This window comes from Paroedura picta, chromosome 9 (assembly GCF_049243985.1).
Source record: "Paroedura picta isolate Pp20150507F chromosome 9, Ppicta_v3.0, whole genome shotgun sequence".
NCBI lineage: Eukaryota > Metazoa > Chordata > Lepidosauria > Squamata > Gekkonidae > Paroedura > Paroedura picta.
Window position 1 is genome coordinate 94,521,438 of NC_135377.1, and position 24,322 is coordinate 94,545,759.

Sequence of the window (24,322 nt, forward strand, 5' to 3'; positions counted from 1 at the left end):
CCGGGAGGGCGTTGTATTGGATTTTCGGAAGTGTTAGACCTGTGGGAGAAAAACTGAAGTACCTGGGAAAGGCCATGGGATGTAGAAATATTTTTTACACATTTTATTTCCTTGTAAAAATAGGTAAATAAATAGGGATTTGTGTACAGATAAGTACCCAGTGAACGGTTCGTTTAGCTTTATATATTGTTCTGGGTGGGCTTTGTATTTGTTTTTCGGAAGTGTTAGACCTGTAAGAGAAAAATTTAAATGGTTGGGAAAGGCCATGGGATGTAGAAATATTTTTTTCACATTTTATTTCCTTGTAAAAACAGGTAAATCAATAGGGATTTTCTTACGTCTAAGTACCCAGTGAACGGTTCGTTTAGCTTTTTATATTGTTCCGGGAGGGCGTTATATTGGTTTTTCGGAAGTGTTAGACCTGTGGGAGAAAAACTGAAGTGGCTGGGAAAGGCCATGGGATGTAGAAATATTTTTTTCACATTTTATTTCCTTGTAAAAACAGGTAAATCAATAGGGATTTTCTTACGTCTAAGTACCCAGTGAACGGTTCGTTTAGCTTTTTATATTATTCCAGGAGGGTGTTGTATTGGTTTTTCGGAAGTGTTAGACCTGTGGGAGAAAAACAGAAGTGGTTGGTAAAGGCCATGGGATGTAGAAATATTTTTTTCACATGTTATTTCCTTGTAAGAACAGGTAAATCAATCGGGATTTTTGTACGGATAAGTACCCAGTGAACGGTTCGTTTAGCTTTATATATTGTTCCGGGAGGGCGTTGTGTTGGTTTTTCGGAAGTGTTAGACCTGTGGGAGAAAAACGGAAGTGGCTGGGAAAGGCCATGGGATGTAGAAATATTTTTTTCACATTTTATTTCCTTGTAAAAACAGGTAAATCAATAGGGATTTTCGTACGGATAAGTACCCAGTGAATGGTTCGTTTAGCTTTTTTTACATTGTTCCGGGAGGGCGTTGTATTGGTTTTTCAGAAGTGTTAGACCTGTGGGAGAATAAGTGAAGTGCCTGGGAAAGTACATGGGATGTAGAAATATTTTTTTCACATTTTATTTCCTTGTAAAGGCAGGTAAATCATTAGGGTTTTTCCTACGGATAAGTACCCAGTGAACGGTTCGTTTAGCTTTATATATTGTTCCGGGAGGGCGTTGTATTGGTTTTTCGGAAGTGTTAGACCTGTGGGAGAAAAACGGAAGTGGCTGGGAAAGGCCATGGGATGTAGAAATATTTTTTTCACATTTTATTTCCTTGTAAAAACAGGTAAATCAATAGGGATTTTTGTACGGATAAGTACCCAGTGAACGGTTCGTTTAGCTTTATATATTGTTCTGGATGGGCGTTGTATTTGTTTTTCGAAAGTGTTAGAACTGTAAGAGAAAAATTTAAATGGTTGGGAAAGGCCATGGGATGTAGAAATATTTTTTTCACATTTTATTTCCTTGTAAAAACAGGTAAATCAATAGGGATTTTCTTACGTCTAAGTACCCAGTGAACGGTTCGTTTAGCTTTTTATATTGTTCCAGGAGGGTGTTGTATTGGTTTTTTGGAAGTGTTAGACCTGTGGGAGAAAAACAGAAGTGGTTGGGAAAGGCCATGGGATGTAGAACTATTTTTTTCACATATTATTTCCTTGTAAAAACAGGTAAATCAATAGGGATTTTTGTACGGATAAGTACCCAGTGAACGGTTCGTTTAGCTTTATATATTGTTCCGGGAGGGCGTTGTATTGGTTTTTCCGAAGTGTTAGACCTGTGGGAGAAAAACGGAAGTGGCTGGGAAAGGCCATGGGATGTAGAAATATTTTTTCTCATTTTATTTCCTTGTAAAAACAGGTAAATCAATAGGGATTTTCGTACGGATGAGTACCCAGTGAACGGTTCGTTTAGCTTTATATATTGTTCCGGGAGGGCGTTGTATTGGTTTTTCCGAAGTGTTAGACCTGTGGAAGAAAAACTGAAGTACCTGGGAAAGGCCATGGGATGTAGAAATATTTTTTTCACATTTTATTTCCTTGTAAAAACAGGTAAATCAATAGGGATTTTCTTACGTCTAAGTACCCAGTGAACGGTTCGTTTAGCTTTTTATATTGTTCCGGGAGGGCGTTGTATTGGTTTTTCGGAAGTGTTAGACCTGTGGGAGAAAAACTGAAGTGGCTGGGAAAGGCCATGGGATGTAGAAATATTTTTTTCACATTTTATTTCCTTGTAAAAACAGGTAAATCAATAGGGATTTTTGTACGGATAAGTACCCAGATGTAGAAATATTGTTTTCACATTTTATTTCCTTGTAAAAACAGGTAAATCAATAGGGATTTTCGTACGGATAAGTACCCAGTGAACGGTTCGTTTAGCTTTTTTTATATTGTTCCGGGAGGGCGTTGTATTGGTTTTTCAGAAGTGTTAGACCTGTGGGAGAAAAACTGAAGTACCTGGGAAAGTCCATGGGATGTAGAAATATTTTTTTCACATTTTATTTCCTTGTATAGGCAGGTAAATCATTAGGGATTTTCCTACGGATAAGTACCCAGTGAACGGTTCGTTTAGCTTTATATATTGTTCCGGGTGGGCGTTTTATTGGTTTTTCGGAAGTGTTAGACCTGTGGGAGAAAAACGGAAGTTGCTGGGAATGGCCATGGGATGTAGAAATATTTTTTTCACATTTTATTTCCTTGTAAAAACAGGTAAATGAATAGGGATTTTCGTACGGATAAGTACCCAGTGAACGGTTCGTTTAGCTTTATATATTGTTCCGGGTTGGCGTTGTATTGGTTTTTCGGAAGTGTTAGACCTGTAAGAGAAAAATTTAAATGGTTGGGAAAGGCCATGGTATGTAGAAATATTTTTTTCACATTTTATTTCCTTGTAAACCCAGGTAAATCAATAGGGATTTTCGTACGGATAAGTACCCAGTGAATGGTTCGTTTAGCTTTATATATTGTTCCGGGAGGGCGTTGTATTGGTTTTTCGGAAGTGTTGGACCTGTAAGAGAAAAATTTAAATGGTTGGGAAAGGACATGGGATGTAGAAATATTTTTTTCACATTTTATTTCCTTGTAAAAACAGGTAAATCAATAGGGATTTTCTTACGTCTAAGTACCCAGTGAACGGTTCGTTTAGCTTTTTATATTGTTCCGGGAGGGCGTTGTATTGGTTTTTCGGAAGTGTTAGACCTGTGGGAGAAAAACTGAAGTGGCTGGGAAAGGCCGTGGGATGTAGAAATATTTTTTTCACATTTTATTTCCTTGTAAAAACAGGTAAATCAATAGGTATTTTCGTACGGATAAGTACCCAGTGAACGGTTCGTTTAGCTTTTTATATTGTTCCGGGAGGGCGTTGTATTGGTTTTTCAGAAGTGTTAGACCTGTGGGAGAAAAACTGAAGTACCTGGGAAAGGCCATGGGATGTAGAAATATTTTTTCACATTTTATTTCCTTGTAAAAACAGGTAAATCAATAGGGATTTTTGTACGGATAAGTACCCAGATGTAGAAATATTGTTTTCACAGATTATTTCCTTGTAAAAACAGGTAAATCAATAGGGATTTTTGTACGGATAAGTACCAAGTGAACGGTTCGTTTAGCTTTTTTTATATTGTTCCGGGAGGGCGTTGTATTGGTATTTCAGAAGTGTTAGACCTGTGGGAGAAAAACTGAAGTACCTGGGAAAGGCCATGGGATGTAGAAAAATTTTTTTCACATTTTATTTCCTTGTAAAGGCAGGTAAATCATTAGGGATTTTCCTACGGATAAGTACCCAGTGAACGGTTCGTTTAGCTTTATATATTGTTCCGGGTGGGCGTTGTATTGGTTTTTCGGAAGTGTTAGACCTGTGGGAGAATAACTGAAGTACCTGGGAAAGTCCATGGGATGTAGAAATATTTTTTTCACATTTTATTTCCTTGTAAAGGCAGGTAAATCATTAGGGATTTTCCTACGGATAAGTACCCAGTGAACGGTTCGTTTAGCTTTATATATTGTTCCGGGTGGGCGTTTTATTGGTTTTTCGGAAGTGTTAGACCTGTGGGAGAAAAACGGAAGTTGCTGGGAATGGCCATGGGATGTAGAAATATTTTTTTCACATTTTATTTCCTTGTAAAAACAGGTAAATGAATAGGGATTTTCGTACGGATAAGTACCCAGTGAACGGTTCGTTTAGCTTTATATATTGTTCCGGGTGGGCGTTGTATTGGTTTTTCGGAAGTGTTAGACCTTTAAGAGAAAAATTTAAATGGTTGGGAAAGGCCATGGTATGTAGAAATATTTTTTTCACATTTTATTTCCTTGTAAACCCAGGTAAATCAATAGGGATTTTCGTACGGATAAGTACCCAGTGAATGGTTCGTTTAGCTTTATATATTGTTCCGGGAGGGCGTTGTATTGGTTTTTCGGAAGTGTTGGACCTGTAAGAGAAAAATTTAAATGGTTGGGAAAGGACATGGGATGTAGAAATATTTTTTTCACATTTTATTTCCTTGTAAAAACAGGTAAATCAATAAGGATTTTCTTACGTCTAAGTACCCAGTGAACGGTTCGTTTAGCTTTTTATATTGTTCCGGGAGGGCGTAGTATTGGTTTTTCGGAAGTGTTAGACCTGTGGGAGAAAAACTGAAGTGGCTGGGAAAGGCCGTGGGATGTAGAAATATTTTTTTCACATTTTATTTCCTTGTAAAAACAGGTAAATCAATAGGTATTTTCGTACGGATAAGTACCCAGTGAACGGTTCGTTTAGCTTTTTATATTGTTCCGGGAGGGCGTTGTATTGGTTTTTCAGAAGTGTTAGACCTGTGGGAGAAAAACTGAAGTACCTGGGAAAGGCCATGGGATGTAGAAATATTTTTTCACATTTTATTTCCTTGTAAAAACAGGTAAATCAATAGGGATTTTTGTACGGATAAGTACCCAGATGTAGAAATATTGTTTTCACAGATTATTTCCTTGTAAAAACAGGTAAATCATTAGGGATTTTCCTACGAATAAGTACCCAGTGAACGGTTCGTTTAGCTTTATATATTGTTCCGGGAGGGCGTTGTATTGGTTTTTCGGAAGTGTTAGACCTGTGGGAGAAAAACGGAAGTGGCTGGGAAAGGCCATGGGATGTAGAAATATTTTTTTCACATTTTATTTCCTTGTAAAAACAGGTAAATAAATAGGGATTTGTGTACAGATAAGTACCCAGTGAACGGTTCGTTTAGCTTTATATATTGTTCCGGGTGGGCTTTGTATTTGTTTTTCGGAAGTGTTAGACCTGTAAGAGAAAAATTTAAATGGTTGGGAAAGGCCATGGGATGTAGAAATATTTTTTTCACATTTTATTTCCTTGTAAAAACAGGTAAATCAATAGGGATTTTCTTACGTCTAAGTACCCAGTGAACGGTTCGTTTAGCTTTTTATATTGTTCCGGGAGGGCGTTATATTGGTTTTTCGGAAGTGTTAGACCTGTGGGAGAAAAACTGAAGTGGCTGGGAAAGGCCATGGGATGTAGAAATATTTTTTTCACATTTTATTTCCTTGTAAAAACAGGTAAATCAATAGGGATTTTCTTACGTCTAAGTACCCAGTGAACGGTTCGTTTAGCTTTTTATATTATTCCGGGAGGGTGTTGTATAGGTTTTTCGGAAGTGTTAGACCTGTGGGAGAAAAACAGAAGTGGTTGGTAAAGGCCATGGGATGTAGAAATATTTTTTTCACATGTTATTTCCTTGTAAGAACAGGTAAATCAATAGGGATTTTTGTACGGATATGTACCCAGTGAAAGGTTCGTTTAGCTTTATATATTGTTCCGGGAGGGCGTTGTGTTGGTTTTTCGGAAGTGTTAGACCTGTGGGAGAAAAACGGAAGTGGCTGGGAAAGGCCATGGGATGTAGAAATATTTTTTTCACATTTTATTTCCTTGTAAAAACAGGTAAATCAATAGGGATTTTCGTACGGATAAGTACCCAGTGAACGGTTCGTTTAGCTTTTTTTACATTGTTCCGGGAGGGCGTTGTATTGGTTTTTCAGAAGTGTTAGACCTGTGGGAGAATAAGTGAAGTGCCTGGGAAAGTACATGGGATGTAGAAATATTTTTTTCACATTTTATTTCCTTGTAAAGGCAGGTAAATCATTAGGGATTTTCCTACGGATAAGTACCCAGTGAACGGTTCGTTTAGCTTTATATATTGTTCCGGGTGGGCGTTTTATTGGTTTTTCGGAAGTGTTAGACCTGTGGGAGAAAAACGGAAGTTGCTGGGAATGGCCATGGGATGTAGAAATATTTTTTTCACATTTTATTTCCTTGTAAAAACAGGTAAATCAATAGGGATTTTTGTACGGATAAGTACCCAGTGAACGGTTCGTTTAGCTTTTTTTATTGTTCCAGGAGGGTGTTGTATTGGTTTTTCGGAAGTGTTAGACCTGTGGGAGAAAAACAGAAGTGGTTGGGAAAGGCCAGGGGATGTAGAAATATTTTTTCACATGTTATTTCCTTGTAAAAACAGGTAAATCAATAGGGATTTTTGTACGGATAAGTACCCAGATGTAGAAATATTGTTTTCACATTTTATTTCCTTGTAAAAACAGGTAAATCAATAGGGATTTTCGTACGGATAAGTACCCAGTGAACGGTTCGTTTAGCATTTTTTATATTGTTCCGGGAGGGCGTTGTATTGGTTTTTCAGAAGTGTTAGACCTGTGGGAGAAAAACTGAAGTACCTGGGAAAGTCCATGGGATGTAGAAATATTTTTTTCACATTTTATTTCCTTGTAAAGGCAGGTAAATCATTAGGGATTTTCGTACGGATAAGTACCCAGTGAACGGTTCGTTTAGCATTTTTTATATTGTTCCGGGAGGGCGTTGTATCGGTTTTTCAGAAGTGTTAGACCTGTGGGAGAAAAACGGAAGTTGCTGGGAAAGTCCATGGGATGTAGAAATATTTTTTTCACATTTTATTTCCTTGTAAAGGCTGGTAAATCATTAGGGATTTTCCTACGGATAAGTACCCAGTGAACGGTTCGTTTAGCTTTATATATTGTTCTGGGTGGGCGTTGTATTGGTTTTTCGGAAGTGTTAGACCTGTAAGAGAAAAATTTAAATGGTTGGGAAAGGCCATGGGATGTAGAAATATTTTTTTCACATTTTATTTCCTTGTAAAAACCGGTAAATCAATAGGGATTTTTGTACGGATAAGTAACCAGTGAACGGTTCATTTAGCTTTATATATTGTTCCGGGAGGGCGTTGTATTGGTTTTTCGGAAGTGTTAGACCTGTGGGAGAAAAACGGAAGTTTCTGGGAAAGGCCATGAGATGTAGAAATATTTTTTTCACATTTTATTTCCTTGTAAAAACAGGTAAATCAATAGGGATTTTCGTACGGATATGTACCCAGTGAACGGTTCGTTTAGCTTCCTTTATATTGTTCCCGGAGGGCGTTGTATTGGTTTTTCAGAAGTGTTAGACCTGTGGGAGAAAAACTGAAGTACCTGGGAAAGGCCATGGGATTTAGAAATATTTTTTTCACATTTTATTTCCTTGTAAAGGCAGGTAAATCATTAGGGATTTTCCTACGAATAAGTACCCAGTGAACGGTTCGTTTAGCTTTATATATTGTTCCGGGAGGGCGTTGTATTGGTTTTTCGGAAGTGTTAGACCTGTGGGAGAAAAACGGAAGTGGCTGGGAAAGGCCATGGGATGTAGAAATATTTTTTTCACATTTTATTTCCTTGTAAAAACAGGTAAATAAATAGGGATTTGTGTACAGATAAGTACCCAGTGAACGGTTCGTTTAGCTTTATATATTGTTCTGGGTGGGCTTTGTATTTGTTTTTCGGAAGTGTTAGACCTGTAAGAGAAAAATTTAAATGGTTGGGAAAGGCCATGGGATGTAGAAATATTTTTTTCACATTTTATTTCCTTGTAAAAACAGGTAAATCAATAGGGATTTTCTTACGTCTAAGTACCCAGTGAACGGTTCGTTTAGCTTTTTATATTGTTCCGGGAGGGCGTTATATTGGTTTTTCGGAAGTGTTAGACCTGTGGGAGAAAAACTGAAGTGGCTGGGAAAGGCCATGGGATGTAGAAATATTTTTTTCACATTTTATTTCCTTGTAAAAACAGGTAAATCAATAGGGATTTTCTTACGTCTAAGTACCCAGTGAACGGTTCGTTTAGCTTTTTATATTATTCCAGGAGGGTGTTGTATTGGTTTTTCGGAAGTGTTTGACCTGTGGGAGAAAAACAGAAGTGGTTGGTAAAGGCCATGGGATGTAGAAATATTTTTTTCACATGTTATTTCCTTGTAAGAACAGGTAAATCAATAGGGATTTTTGTACGGATATGTACCCAGTGAAAGGTTCGTTTAGCTTTATATATTGTTCCGGGAGGGCGTTGTGTTGGTTTTTCGGAAGTGTTAGACCTGTGGGAGAAAAACGGAAGTGGCTGGGAAAGGCCATGGGATGTAGAAATATTTTTTTCACATTTTATTTCCTTGTAAAAACAGGTAAATCAATAGGGATTTTCGTACGGATAAGTACCCAGTGAACGGTTCGTTTAGCTTTTTTTACATTGTTCCGGGAGGGCGTTGTATTGGTTTTTCAGAAGTGTTAGGCCTGTGGGAGAATAAGTGAAGTGCCTGGGAAAGTACATGGGATGTAGAAATATTTTTTTCACATTTTATTTCCTTGTAAAGGCAGGTAAATCATTAGGGTTTTTCCTACGGATAAGTACCCAGTGAACGGTTCGTTTAGCTTTATATATTGTTCCGGGAGGGCGTTGTATTGGTTTTTCGGAAGTGTTAGACCTGTGGGAGAAAAACGGAAGTGGCTGGGAAAGGCCATGGGATGTAGAAATATTTTTTTCACATTTTATTTCCTTGTAAAAACAGGTAAATCAATAGGGATTTTTGTACGGATAAGTACCCAGATGTAGAAATATTGTTTTCACAGATTATTTCCTTGTAAAAACAGGTAAATCAATAGGGATTTTTGTACGGATAAGTACCAAGTGAACGGTTCGTTTAGCTTTTTTTATATTGTTCCGGGAGGGCGTTGTATTGGTATTTCAGAAGTGTTAGACCTGTGGGAGAAAAACAGAAGTGGTTGGGAAAGGCCATGGGATGTAGAAAAATTTTTTTCACATTTTATTTCCTTGTAAAGGCAGGTAAATCATTAGGGATTTTCCTACGGATAAGTACCCAGTGAACGGTTCATTTAGCTTTATATATTGTTCCGGGTGGGCGTTGTATTGGTTTTTCGGAACTGTTAGACCTGTGGGAGAAAAACTGAAGTGGCTGGGAAAGGCCATGGGATGTAGAAATATTTTTTTCACATTTTATTTCCTTGTAAAAACAGGTAAATCAATAGGGATTTTCTTACGTCTAAGTACCCAGTGAACGGTACGTTTAGCTTTTTATATTGTTCCAGGAGGGTGTTGTATTGGTTTTTCGGAAGTGTTAGACCTGTGGGAGAAAAACAGAAGTGGTTGGGAAAGGCCATGGGATGTAGAAATATTTTTTCACATTTTATTGTGAAAAATTTTTATATATTGTTCCGGGAGGGCGTTGTATTGGTTTTTCGGAAGTGTTAGACCTGTGGGAGAAAAACGGAAGTGGCTGGGAAGTGGCTGGGAAAGGCCATGGGATGTAGAAATATTTTTTTCACATTTTATTTCCTTGTAAAAACAGGTAAATCAATAGGGATTTTCGTACGGATAAGTACCCAGTGAACGGTACGTTTAGCATTTTTTATATTGTTCCGGGAGGGCGTTGTATTGGTTTTTCGGAAGTGTTAGACCTGTGGGAGAAAAACTGAAGTACCTGGGAAAGTCCATGGGATGTAGAAATATTTTTTTCACATTTTATTTCCTTGTAAAGGCAGGTAAATCATTAGGGATTTTCCTACGGATAAGTACCCAGTGAACGGTTCGTTTAGCTTTATATATTGTTCCGGGAGGGCGTTGTATTGGTTTTTCGGAAGTGTTAGACCTGTGGGAGAAAAACGGAAGTGGCTGGGAAAGGCCATGGGATGTAGAAATATTTTTTCACATTTTATTTCCTTGTAAAAACAGGTAAATCAATAGGGATTTTCCTACGGATAAGTACCCAGTGAACGGTTCGTTTAGCTTTATATATTGTTCCGGGAGGGCGATGTATTGGTTTTTCGGAAGTGTTAGACCTGTGGGAGAAAAACGGAAGTTTCTGGGAAAGGCCATGGGATGTAGAAATATTTTTTTCACATTTTATTTCCTTGTAAAAACAGATAAATGAATAGGGATTTTCGTACGGATAAGTACCCACTGAACGGTTCGTTTAGCTTTTTTTATATTGTTCCGGGAGGCGTTGTATTGGTTTTTCAGAAGTGTTAGACCTGTAGGAGAAAAACTGAAGTACCTGGGAAAGGCCATGGGATGTAGAAATATTTTTTTCACATTTTATTTCCTTGTAAAGGGAGTTAAATCATTAGGGATTTTCCTACGGATAAGTACCCAGTGAACGGTTCGTTTAGCTTTATATATTGTTCCGGGAGGGCGTTGTATTGGTTTTTCGGAAGTGTTAGACCTGTAAGAGAAAAATTTAAATGGTTGGGAAAGGCCATGGGATGTAGAAATATTTTTTTCACATTTTATTTCCTTGTAAAAACCGGTAAATCAATAGGGATTTTTGTACGGATAAGTACCCAGTGAACGGTTCATTTAGCTTTATATATTGTTCTGGGAGGGCGTTGTATTGGTTTTTCGGAAGTGTTAGACCTGTGGGAGAAAAACTGAAGTACCTGGGAAAGTCCATGGGATGTAGAAATATTTTTTTCACATTTTATTTCCTTGTAAAGGCAGGTAAATCATTAGGGATTTTCCTACGGATAAGTACCCAGTGAACGGTTCGTTTAGCTTTATATATTGTTCCGGGAGGGCGTTGTATTGGTTTTTCGGAAGTGTTAGACCTGTGGGAGAAAAACGGAAGTGGCTGGGAAAGGCCATGGGATGTAGAAATATTTTTTCACATTTTATTTCCTTGTAAAAACAGGTAAATCAATAGGGATTTTCCTACGGATAAGTACCCAGTGAACGGTTCGTTTAGCTTTATATATTGTTCCGGGAGGGCGATGTATTGGTTTTTCGGAAGTGTTAGACCTGTGGGAGAAAAACTGAAGTACCTGGGAAAGGCCATGGGATGTAGAAATATTTTTTTCACATTTTATTTCCTTGTAAACCCTGGTAAATCAATAGGGATTTTCGTACGGATAAGAACCCAGTGAATGGTTCGTTTAGCTTTATATATTGTTCCGGGAGGGCGTTGTATTGGTTTTTCGGAAGTGTTAGACCTGTAAGAGAAAAATTTAAATGGTTGGGAAAGGCCATGGGATGTAGAAATATTTTTTCACATTTTATTTCCTTGTAAAAACAGGTAAATCAATAGGGATTTTCTTACGTCTAAGTACCCAGTGAACGGTTCGTTTAGCTTTTTATATTGTTCCGGGAGGGCGTTGTATTGGTTTTTCGGAAGTGTTAGACCTGTGGGATAAAAACTGAAGTGGCTGGGAAAGGCCATGGGATGTAGAAATATTTTTTTCACATTTTATTTCCTTGTAAAAACAGGTAAATCAATAGGGATTTTCGTACGGATAAGTACCAAGTGAACGGTTCGTTTAGCTTTTTATATTGTTCCAGGAGGGTGTTGTATTGGTTTTTCGGAAGTGTTAGACCTGTGGGAGAAAAACAGAAGTGGTTGGGAAAGGCCATGGGATGTAGAAATATTTTTTTCACATGTTATTTCCTTGTAAAAACAGGTAAATCAATAGGGATTTTTGTACGGATAAGTACCCAGTGAACGGTTCGTTTAGCTTTATATATTGTTCCGGGAGGGCGTTGTACTGGTTTTTCGGAAGTGTTAGACCTGTGGGAGAAAAATGGAAGTGCCTGGGAAAGGCCATGGGATGTAGAAATATTTTTTTCACATTTTATTTCCTTGTAAAAACAGGTAAATCAATAGGGATTTTTGTACGGATAAGTACCCAGATGTAGAAATATTGTTTTCACATTTTATTTCCTTGTAAAAACAGGTAAATCAATAGGGATTTTCGTACGGATAAGTACCCAGTGAACGGTTCGTTTAGCTTTTTTTATATTGTTCCAGGAGGGCGTTGTACTGGTTTTTCAGAAGTGTTAGAACTGTGGGAGAAAAACTGAAGTACCTGGGAAAGTCCATGGGATGTAGAAATATTTTTTTCACATTTTATTTCCTTGTAAAGGCAGGTAAATCATTAGGGATTTTCCTACGGATAAGTACCCAGTGAACGGTTCCTTTAGCTTTATATATTGTTCCGGGAGGGCGTTGTATTGGTTTTTCGGAAGTGTTAGACCTGTGGGAGAAAAACGGAAGTTGCTGGGAAAGTCCATGGGATGTAGAAATATTTTTTTCACATTTTATTTCCTTGTAAAGGCAGGTAAATCATTAGGGATTTTCCTACGGATAAGTACCCAGTGAACGGTTCGTTTAGCTTTATATATTGTTCCGGGTGGGCGTTGTATTGGTTTTTCGGAAGTGTTAGACCTGTAAGAGAAAAATTTAAATGGTTGGGAAAGGCCATGGGATGTAGAAATATTTTTTTCACATTTTATTTCCTTGTAAAAACCGGTAAATCAATAGGGATTTTTGTACGGATAAGTACCCAGTGAACGGTTCATTTAGCTTTATATATTGTTCTGGGAGGGCGTTGTATTGGTTTTTCGGAAGTGTTAGACCTGTGGGAGAAAAACTGAAGTACCTGGGAAAGTCCATGGGATGTAGAAATATTTTTTTCACATTTTATTTCCTTGTAAAGGCAGGTAAATCATTAGGGATTTTCCTACGGATAAGTACCCAGTGAACGGTTCGTTTAGCTTTATATATTGTTCCGGGAGGGCGTTGTATTGGTTTTTCGGAAGTGTTAGACCTGTGGGAGAAAAACGGAAGTGGCTGGGAAAGGCCATGGGATGTAGAAATATTTTTTCACATTTTATTTCCTTGTAAAAACAGGTAAATCAATAGGGATTTTCCTACGGATAAGTACCCAGTGAACGGTTCGTTTAGCTTTATATATTGTTCCGGGAGGGCGATGTATTGGTTTTTCGGAAGTGTTAGACCTGTGGGAGAAAAACGGAAGTTTCTGGGAAAGGCCATGGGATGTAGAAATATTTTTTTCACATTTTATTTCCTTGTAAAAACAGATAAATGAATAGGGATTTTCGTACGGATAAGTACCCACTGAACGGTTCGTTTAGCTTTTTTTATATTGTTCCGGGAGGCGTTGTATTGGTTTTTCAGAAGTGTTAGACCTGTAGGAGAAAAACTGAAGTACCTGGGAAAGGCCATGGGATGTAGAAATATTTTTTTCACATTTTATTTCCTTGTAAAGGGAGGTAAATCATTAGGGATTTTCCTACGGATAAGTACCCAGTGAACGGTTCGTTTAGCTTTATATATTGTTCCGGGAGGGCGTTGTATTGGTTTTTCGGAAGTGTTAGACGTGTAAGAGAAAAATTTAAAAGGTTGGGAAAGGCCATGGGATGTAGAAATATTTTTTTCACATTTTATTTCCTTGTAAAAACAGGTAAATCAATAGGGATTTTCTTACGTCTAAGTAACCAGTGAACGGTTCGTTTAGCTTTTTATATTGTTCCGGGAGGGCGTTGTATTGGTTTTTCAGAACTGTTAGACCTGTGGGAGAATAACTGAAGTACCTGGGAAAGGCCATGGGATGTAGAAATATTTTTTTTCACATTTATTTCCTTGTAAAAACAGGTAAATCAATAGGGATTTTCGTACGGATAAGTACCCAGGGAACGGTTCGTTTAGCTTTTTTTATATTGTTCCGGTAGGGCGTTGTATTGGTTTTTCAGAAGTGTTAGACCTGTGGGAGAATAACTGAAGTACCTGGGAAAGTCCATGGGATGTAGAAATATTTTTTTCACATTTTATTTCCTTGTAAAGGCAGGTAAATCATTAGGGTTTTTCCTACGGATAAGTACCCAGTGAACAGTTCGTTTAGCTTTATATATTGTTCCGGGAGGGCGTTGTATTGGTTTTTCGGAAGTGTTAGACCTGTGGGAGAAAAACGGAAGTGGCTGGGAAAGGCCATGGGATGTAGAAATATTTTTTTCACATTTTATTTCCTTGTAAAAACAGGTAAATCAATAGGGATTTTCTTACGTCTAAGTAGCCAGTGAACGGTTCGTTTAGCTTTTTATATTGTTCCGGGAGGGCGTTGTATTGGTTTTTCGGAAGTGTTAGACCTGTGGGAGAAAAACTGAAGTGGCTGGGAAAGGCCATGGGATGTAGAAATATTTTTTTCACATTTTATTTCCTTGTAAAAACAGGTAAATCAATAGGGATTTTCTAAGTACCCAGTGAACGGTTCGTTTAGCTTTTTATATTGTTCCGGGAGGGCGTTGTGTTGGTTTTTCAGAAGTGTTAGACCTGTGGGAGAAAAACGGAAGTGGCTGGGAAAGGCCATGGGATGTAGAAATATTTTTTTCACATTTTATTTCCTTGTAAAAACAGGTAAATCAATAGGGATTTTTGTACGGATAAGTACCCAGATGTAGAAATATTGTTTTCACATTTTATTTCCTTGTAAAAACAGGTAAATCAATAGGGATTTTCGTACGGATAAGTACCCAGTGAACGGTTCGTTTAGCTTTTTTTATATTGTTCCGGGAGGGCGTTGTATTGGTTTTTCAAAAGTGTTAGACCTGTGGGAGAAAAACTGAAGTACCTGGGAAAGTCCATGGGATGTAGAAATATTTTTTTCACATTTTATTTCCTTGTAAAGGCAGGTAAATCATTAGGGATTTTCCTACGGATAAGTACCCAGTGAACGGTTCGTTTAGCTTTATATATTGTTCCGGGTGGGCGTTTTATTGGTTTTTCGGAAGTGTTAGACCTGTGGGAGAAAAACGGAAGTTGCTGGGAATGGCCATGGGATGTAGAAATATTTTTTTCACGTTTTATTTCCTTGTAAAAACAGGTAAATGAATAGGGATTTTCGTACGGATAAGTACCCAGTGAACGGTTCGTTTAGCTTTATATATTGTTCCGGGTGGGCGTTGTATTGGTTTTTCGGAAGTGTTAGACCTGTAAGAGAAAAATTTAAATGGTTGGGAAAGGCCATGGGATGTAGAAATATTTTTTTCACATTTTATTTCCTTGTAAACCCAGGTAAATCAATAGGGATTTTCGTACGGATAAGTACCCAGTGAATGGTTCGTTTAGCTTTATATATTGTTCCGGGAGGGCATTGTATTGGTGTTTCGGAAGTGTTAGACCTGTGGGAGAAAAACGGAAGTTGCTGGGAATGGCCATGGGATGTAGAAATATTTTTTTCACATTTTATTTCCTTGTAAAAACAGGTAAATGAATAGGGATTTTCGTACGGATAAGTACCCAGTGAACGGTTCGTTTAGCTTTATATATTGTTCCGGGTGGGCATTGTATTGGTTTTTCGGAAGTGTTAGACCTGTGGGAGAAAAACTGAAGTGTCTGGGAAAGGCCATGGGATGTAGAAATATTTTTTTCACATTTTATTTCCGTGTCAAAACAGGTAAATCAATAGGTATTTTCGTACGGATAAGTACGCAGTGAACGGTACGTTTAGCTTTTTATATTGTTCCGGGGGGGCGTTGTATTGGTTTTTCGGAAGTGGTAGACCTGTGGGAGAAAAACTGAAGTGGCTGGGAAAGGCCATGGGATGTAGAAATATTTTTTTCACATTTTATTTCCTTGTAAAAACAGGTAAATCAATAGGGATTTTCTAACGTCTAAGTACCCAGTGAACGGTTCGTTTAGCTTTTTATATTGTTCCGGGAGGGTGTTGTATTGGTTTTTCGGAACTGTTAGACCTGTGGGAGAAAAACAGAAGTGGTTGGGAAAGGCCATGGGATGTAGAAATATTTTTTTCACATGTTATTTCCTTGTAAAAACAGGTAAATCAATAGGGATTTTTGTACGGATAAGTACCCAGTGAACGGTTCGTTTAGCTTTATATATTGTTCCGGGAGGGCGTTGTATTGGTTTTTCGGAAGTGTTAGACCTGTGGGAGAAAAACTGAAGTGGCTGGGAAAGGCCATGGGATGTAGAAATATTTTTTTCACATTTTATTTCCTTGTAAAAACAGGTAAATCAATAGGGATTTTCTTACGTCTAAGTACCCAGTGAACGGTTCGTTTAGCTTTTTATATTGTTCCAGGAGGGTGTTGTATTGGTTTTTCGGAAGTGTTAGACCTGTGGGAGAAAAACAGAAGTGGTTTGGAAAGGCCATGGGATGTAGAAATATTTTTTTCACATGTTATTTCCTTGTAAAAACAGGTAAATCAATAGGGATTTTTGTACGGATAAGTACCCAGTGAACGGTTCGTTTAGCTTTATATATTGTTCCGGGAGGGCGTTGTGTTGGTTTTTCGGAAGTGTTAGACCTGTGGGAGAAAAACGGAAGTGGCTGGGAAAGGCCATGGGATGTAGAAATATTTTTTTCACATTTTATTTCCTTGTAAAGGCAGGTAAATCATTAGGGATTTTCCTACGGATAAGTACCCAGTGAACGGTTCGTTTAGCTTTATATATTGTTCCGGGTGGGCGTTTTATTGGTTTTTCGGAAGTGTTAGACCTGTGGGAGAAAAACGGAAGTTGCTGGGAATGGCCATGGGATGTAGAAATATTTTTTTCACATTTTATTTCCTTGTAAAAACAGGTAAATGAATAGGGATTTTCGTACGGATAAGTACCCAGTGAACGGTTCGTTTAGCTTTATATATTGTTCCGGGTGGGCGTTGTATTGGTTTTTCGGAAGTGTTAGACCTGTAAGAGAAAAATTTAAATGGTTGGGAAAGGCCATGGGATGTACAAATATTTTTTTCACATTTTATTTCCTTGTAAACCCTGGTAAATCAATAGGGATTTTCTTACGTCTAAGTACCCAGTGAACGGTTCGTTTAGCTTTTTATATTGTTCCGGGAGGGCGTTGTATTGGTTTTTCGGAAGTGTTAGACCTGTGGGATAAAAACTGAAGTGGCTGGGAAAGGCCATGGGATGTAGAAATATTTTTTTCACATTTTATTTCCTTGTAAAAACAGGTAAATCAATAGGGATTTTCGTACGGATAAGTACCCAGTGAACGGTTCGTTTAGCTTTTTATATTGTTCCGGGAGGGCGTTGTATTGGTTTTTCAGAAGTGTTAGACCTGTGGGAGAAAAACTGAATTACCTGGGAAAGGCCATGGGATGTAGAAATATTTTTTCACATTTTATTTCCTTGTAAAAACAGGTAAATCAATAGGGATTTTTGTACGGATAAGTACCCAGATGTAGAAATATTGTTTTCACAGATTATTTCCTTGTAAAAACAGGTAAATCAATAGGGATTTTCGTACGGATAAGTACCAAGTGAACGGTTCGTTTAGCTTTATATATTGTTCCGGGAGGGCGTTGTATTGGTTTTTCGGAAGTGTTAGACCTGTGGGAGAAAAACGGAAGTGGCTGGGAAAGGCCATGGGATGTAGAAATATTTTTTTCACATTTTATTTCCTTGTAAAAACAGGTAAATCAATAGGGATTTTTGTACGGATAAGTACCCAGATGTAGAAATATTGTTTTCACATTTTATTTCCTTGTAAAAACAGGTAAATCAATAGGGATTTTCGTACGGATAAGTACCCAGTGAACGGTACGTTTAGCATTTTTTATATTGTTCCGGGAGGGCGTTGTATTGGTTTTTCAGAAGTGTTAGACCTGTGGGAGAAAAACTGAAGTACCTGGGAAAGTCCATGGGATGTAGAAATATTTTTTTCACATTTTATTTCCTTGTAAAGGCAGGTAAATCATTAGGGATTTTCCTACGGATAAGTACCCAGTGAACGGTTCGTTTAGCTTTATATATTGTTCCGGGAGGGCGTTGTATTGGTTTTTCGGAAGTGTTAGACCTGTGGGAGAAAAACGGAAGTGGCTGGGAAAGGCCATGGGATGTAGAAATATTTTTTCACATTTTATTTCCTTGTAAAAACAGGTAAATCAATAGGGATTTTCCTACGGATAAGTACCCAGTGAACGGTTCGTTTAGCTTTATATATTGTTCCGGGAGGGCGATGTATTGGTTTTTCGGAAGTGTTAGACCTGTGGGAGAAAAACGGAAGTTTCTGGGAAAGGCCATGGGATGTAGAAATATTTTTTTCACATTTTATTTCCTTGTAAAAACAGGTAAATCAATAGGGATTTTCGTACGGATATGTACCCAGTGAATGGTTCGTTTAGCTTTCTTTATATTGTTCCCGGAGGGCGTTGTATTGGTTTTTCAGAAGTGTTAGACCTGTGGGAGAAAAACTGAAGTACCTGGGAAAGGCCATGGGATTTAGAAATATTTTTTCACATTTTATTTCCTTGTAAAAACAGGTAAATCAATAGGGATTTGTGTACGGATAAGTACCCAGTGAACGGTTCGTTTAGCTTTATATATTGTTCTGGGTGGGCGTTGTATTTGTTTTTCGGAAGTGTTAGACCTGTGGGAGAAAAACTGAAGTGGCTGGGAAAGCCATGGGATGTAGAAATATTTTTTTCACATTTTATTTCCTTGTAAAAACAGGTAAATCAATAGGGATTTTCTTACGTCTAAGTACCCAGTGAACGGTTCGTTTAGCTTTTTATATTGTTCCAGGAGGGTGTTGTATTGGTTTTTCGGAAGTGTTAGAGCTGTGGGAGAAAAACAGAAGTGGTTGGGAAAGCCATGGGATGTAGAAATATTTTTTTCACATGTTATTTCCTTGTAAGAACTAGTAAATCAATAGGGATTTTTGTACGGATAAGTACCCAGTGAACGGTTCGTTTAGCTTTATATATTGTTCCGGGAGGGCGTTGTGTTGGTTTTTCGGAAGTGTTAGACCTGTGGGAGAAAAACGGAAGTGGCTGGGAAAGGCCATGGGATGTAGAAATATTTTTTTCACATTTTATTTCCTTGTAAAAACAGGTAAATCAATAGGGATTTTCGTACGGATAAGTACCCAGTGAACGGTTCGTTTAGCTTTTTTTATATTGTTCCGGGAGGGCGTTGTATTGGTTTTTCAGAAGTGTTAGACCTGTGGGAGAAAAACGGAAGTGGCTGGGAAAGGCCATAGGATGTAGAAATATTTTTTTCACATTTTATTTCCTTGTAAAAACAGGTAAATCAATAGGGATTTTTGTACGGATAAGTACCCAGATGTAGAAATATTGTTTTCACATTTTATTTCCTTGTAAAAACAGGTAAATCAATAGGGATTTTCGTATGGATAAGTACCCAGTGAACTGTTCGTTTAGCTTTATATATTGTTCCGGGAGGGCGTTGTACTGGTTTTTTGGAAGTGTTAGACCTGTGGGAGAATAACTGAAGTACCTGGGAAAGTCCATGGGATGTAGAAATATTTTTTTCACATTTTATTTCCTTGTAAATGCAGGTAAATCATTAGGGTTTTTCCTACGGATAAGTACCCAGTGAACGGTTCGTTTAGCTTTATATATTGTTCCGGGAGGGCGTTGTATTGGTTTTTCGGAAGTGTTAGACCTTTGGGAGAAAATCGGAAGTGGCTGGGAAAGGCCATGGGATGTAGAAATATTTTTTTCACATTTTATTTCCTTGTAAAAACAGGTAAATCAATAGGGATTTTTGTACGGATAAGTACCCAGTGAACGGTTCGTTTAGCTTTATATATTGTTCTGGGTGGGCGTTGTATTTGTTTTTCGGAAGTGTTAGACCTGTAAGAGAAAAATTTAAATGGCTGGGAAAGGCCATGGGATGTAGAAATATTTTTTTCACATTTTATTTCATTGTAAAAATAGGTAAATCAATAGGGAATTTCTTACGTCTAAGTACCCAGTGAACGGTTCGTTTAGCTTTATATATTGTTCCGGGAGAGCGTTGTGTTGATTTTTAGGAAGTGTTAGACCTGTGGGAGAAAAACGGAAGTGGCTGGGAAAGGCCATGGGATGTAGAAATATTTTTTTCACATTTTATTTCCTTGTAAAAACAGGTAAATCAATAGGGATTTTTGTACGGATAAGTACCCAGTGAACGGTTCGTTTAGCTTTATATATTGTTCCGGGAGGGCGTTGTGTTGGTTTTTCGGAAGTGTTAGACCTGTGGGAGAAAAACGGAAGTGGCTGGGAAAGGCCATGGGATGTAGAAATATTGTTTTGACATTTTATTTCCTTGTAAAAACAGGTAAATCAATAGGGATTTTCGTACGGATAAGTACCCAGTGAACGGTACGTTTAGCATTTTTTATATTGTTCCGGGAGGGCGTTGTATTGGTTTTTCAGAAGTGTTAGACCTGTGGGAGAAAAACTGAAGTACCTGGGAAAGTCCATGGGATGTAGAAATATTTTTTTCACATTTTATTTCCTTGTAAAGGCAGGTAAATCATTAGGGATTTTCCTACGGATAAGTACCCAGTGAACGGTTCGTTTAGCTTTATATATTGTTCCGGGAGGGCGTTGTATTGGTTTTTCGGAAGTGTTAGACCTGTGGGAGAAAAACAGAAGTGGTTGGGAAAGGCCATGGGATGTAGAAATATTTTTTTCACATGTTATTTCCTTGTAAAAACAGGTAAATCAATAGGGATTTTTGTACGGATAAGTACCCAGTGAACGGTTCGTTTAGCTTTATATATTGTTCCGGGAGGGCGTTTGACTGGTTTTTTGGAAGTGTTAGACCTGTGGGAGAATAACTGAAGTACCTGGGAAAGTCCATGGGATGTAGAAATATTTTTTTCACATTTTATTTCCTTGTAAATGCAGGTAAATCATTAGGGTTTTTCCTACGGATAAGTACCCAGTGAACGGTTCGTTTAGCTTTATATATTGTTCCGGGAGGGCGTTGTATTGGTTTTTCGGAAGTGTTAGACCTTTGGGAGAAAAACGGAAGTGGCTGGGAAAGGCCATGGGATGTAGAAATATTTTTTTCACATTTTATTTCCTTGTAAAAACAGGTAAATCAATAGGGATTTTTGTACAGATAAGTACCCAGTGAACGGTTCGTTTAGCTTTATATATTGTTCTGGGTGGGCGTTGTATTTGTTTTTCGGAAGTGTTAGACCTGTAAGAGAAAAATTTAAATGGCTGGGAAAGGCCATGGGATGTAGAAATATTTTTTTCACATTTTATTTCATTGTAAAAATAGGTAAATCAATAGGGAATTTCTTACGTCTAAGTACCCAGTGAACGGTTCGTTTAGCTTTATATATTGTTCCGGGAGAGCGTTGTGTTGGTTTTTCGGAAGTGTTAGACCTGTGGGAGAAAAACGGAAGTGGCTGGGAAAGGCCATGGGATGTAGAAATATTTTTTTCACATTTTATTTCCTTGTAAAAACAGGTAAATCAATAGGGATTTTTGTACGGATAAGTACCCAGTGAACGGTTCGTTTAGCTTTATATATTGTTCCGGGAGGGCGTTGTGTTGGTTTTTCGGAAGTGTTAGACCTGTGGGAGAAAAACGGAAGTGGCTGGGAAAGGCCATGGGATGTAGAAATATTTTTTTCACATTTTATTTCCTTGTAAAAACAGGTAAATCAATAGGGATTTTTGTACGGATAAGTACCCAGATGTAGAAATATTTTTTTCACATGTTATTTCCTTGTAAGGTAAAGGTAAAGGTATCCCCTGTGCAAGCACCGAGTCATGTCTGACCCTTGGGGTGACGCCCTCCAGCGTTTTCATGGCAGACTCAATACGGGGTGGTTTGCCAGTGCCTTCCCCAGTCATTACCGTTTACCCCCCAGCAAGCTGGGTACTCATTTTACCGACCTCGGAAGGATGGAAGGCTGAGTCAACTTTGAGCCGGCTGCTGGGATCGAACTCCCAGCCTCATGGGCAAAGTTTTCAGACGGCTGCCTTACCACTCTGCGCCACAAGAGGCTCGTCTATTTCCTTGTAAAAACAGGTAAATCAATAGGGATTTTCTTACGTCTAAGTACCCAGTGAACGGTTCGTTTAGCTTTTTATATTGTTCCGGGAGGGCGTTGTATTGGTTTTTCGGAAGTGTTAGACCTGTGGGAGAAAATCTGAAGTGGCTGGGAAAGGCCATGGGATGTAGAAATATTTTTTTCACATTTTATTTCCTTGTAAAAACAGGTAAATCAATAGGGATTTTCTTACGTCTAAGTACCCAGTGAACGGTTCGTTTAGCTTTTTATATTGTTCCAGGAGGGTGTTGTATTGGTTTTTCGGAAGTGTTAGACCTGTGGGAGAAAAACAGAAGTGCTTGGGAAAGGCCATGGGATGTAGAAATATTTTTTTCACATGTTATTTCCTTGTAAAAACAGGTAAATCAATAGGGATTTTCTTACGTCTAAGTACCCAGTGAATGGTTCGTTTAGCTTTTTATATTGTTCCAGGAGGGTGTTGTATTGGTTTTTCGGAAGTGTTAGACATGTGGGAGAAAAACAGAAGTGGTTGGGAAAGGCCATGGGATGTAGAAATATTTTTTTCACTTGTTATTTCCTTGTAAAAACAGGTAAATCAATAGGGATTTTTGTACGGATAAGTACCCAGTGAACGGTTCGTTTAGCTTTATATATTGTTCCGGGAGGGCGTTGTGTTGGTTTTTCGGAAGTGTTAGACATGTGGGAGAAAAACAGAAGTGGTTGGGAAAGGCCATGGGATGTAGAAATATTTTTTTCACATGTTATTTCCTTGTAAAAACAGGTAAATCAATAGGGATTTTTGTACGGATAAGTACCCAGTGAACGGTTCGTTTAGCTTTATATATTGTTCCGGGAGGGCGTTGTGTTGGTTTTTCGGAAGTGTTAGACCTGTGGGAGAAAAACGGAAGTGGCTGGGAAAGGCCATGGGATGTAGAAATATTTTTTTCACATTTTATTTCCTTGTAAAAACAGGTAAATCAATAGGGATTTTCTTACGTCTAAGTACCCAGTGAACGGTTCGTTTAGCTTTTTATATTGTTCCAGGAGGGTGTTGTATTGGTTTTTCGGAAGTGTTAGAACTGTGGGAGAAAAACAGAAGTGGTTGGGAAAGGCCATGGGATGTAGAAATATTTTTTTCACATGTTATTTCCTTGTAAAAACAGGTAAATCAATAGGGATTTTTGTACGGATAAGTACCCAGTGAACGGTTCGTTTAGCTTTATATATTGTTCCGGGAGAGCGTTGTGTTGGTTTTTCGGAAGTGTTAGACCTGTGGGAGAAAAACGGAAGTGGCTGGGAAAGGCCATGGGATGTAGAAATATTTTTTTCACATTTTATTTCCTTGTAAAAACAGGTAAATCAATAGGGATTTTTGTGCGGATAAGTACCCAGTGAACGGTTCGTTTAGCTTTATATATTGTTCCGGGAGGGCGTTGTGTTGGTTTTTCGGAAGTGTTAGACCTGTGGGAGAAAATCGGAAGTGGCTGGGAAAGGCCATGGGATGTAGAAATATTTTTTTCACATTTTATTTACTTGTAAAAACAGGTAAATCAATAGGGATTTTTGTACGGATAAGTACCCAGATGTAGAAATATTTTTTTCACATGTTATTTCCTTGTAAAAACAGGTAAATCAATAGGGATTTTCTTACGTCTAAGTACCCAGTGAACGGTTCGTTTAGCTTTTTATATTGTTCCGGGAGGGCGTTGTATTGGTTTTTCGGAAGTGTTAGACCTGTGGGAGAAAATCTGAAGTGGCTGGGAAAGGCCATGGGATGTAGAAATATTTTTTTCACATTTTATTTCCTTGTAAAAACAGGTAAATCAATAGGGATTTTCTTACGTCTAAGTACCCAGTGAACGGTTCGTTTAGCTTTTTATATTGTTCCAGGAGGGAGTTGCATTGGTTTTTCGGAAGTGTTAGACATGTGGGAGAAAAACAGAAGTGCTTGGGAAAGGCCATGGGATGTAGAAATATTTTTTTCACATGTTATTTCCTTGTAAAAACAGGTAAATCAATAGGGATTTTTGTACGGATAAGTACCCAGTGAACGGTTCGTTTAGCTTTATATATTGTTCCGGGAGGGCGTTGTGTTGGTTTTTCGGAAGTGTTAGACCTGTGGGAGAAAAACGGAAGTGGCTGGGAAAGGCCATGGGATGTAGAAATATTTTTTTCACATTTTATTTCCTTGTAAAAACAGGTAAATCAATAGGGATTTTCTTACGTCTAAGTACCCAGTGAACGGTTCGTTTAGCTTTTTATATTGTTCCAGGAGGGTGTTGTATTGGTTTTTCGGAAGTGTTAGACCTGTGGGAGAAAAACAGAAGTGGTTGGGAAAGGCCATGGGATGTAGAAATATTTTTTTCACATGTTATTTCCTTGTAAAAACAGGTAAATCAATAGGGATTTTTGTACGGATAAGTACC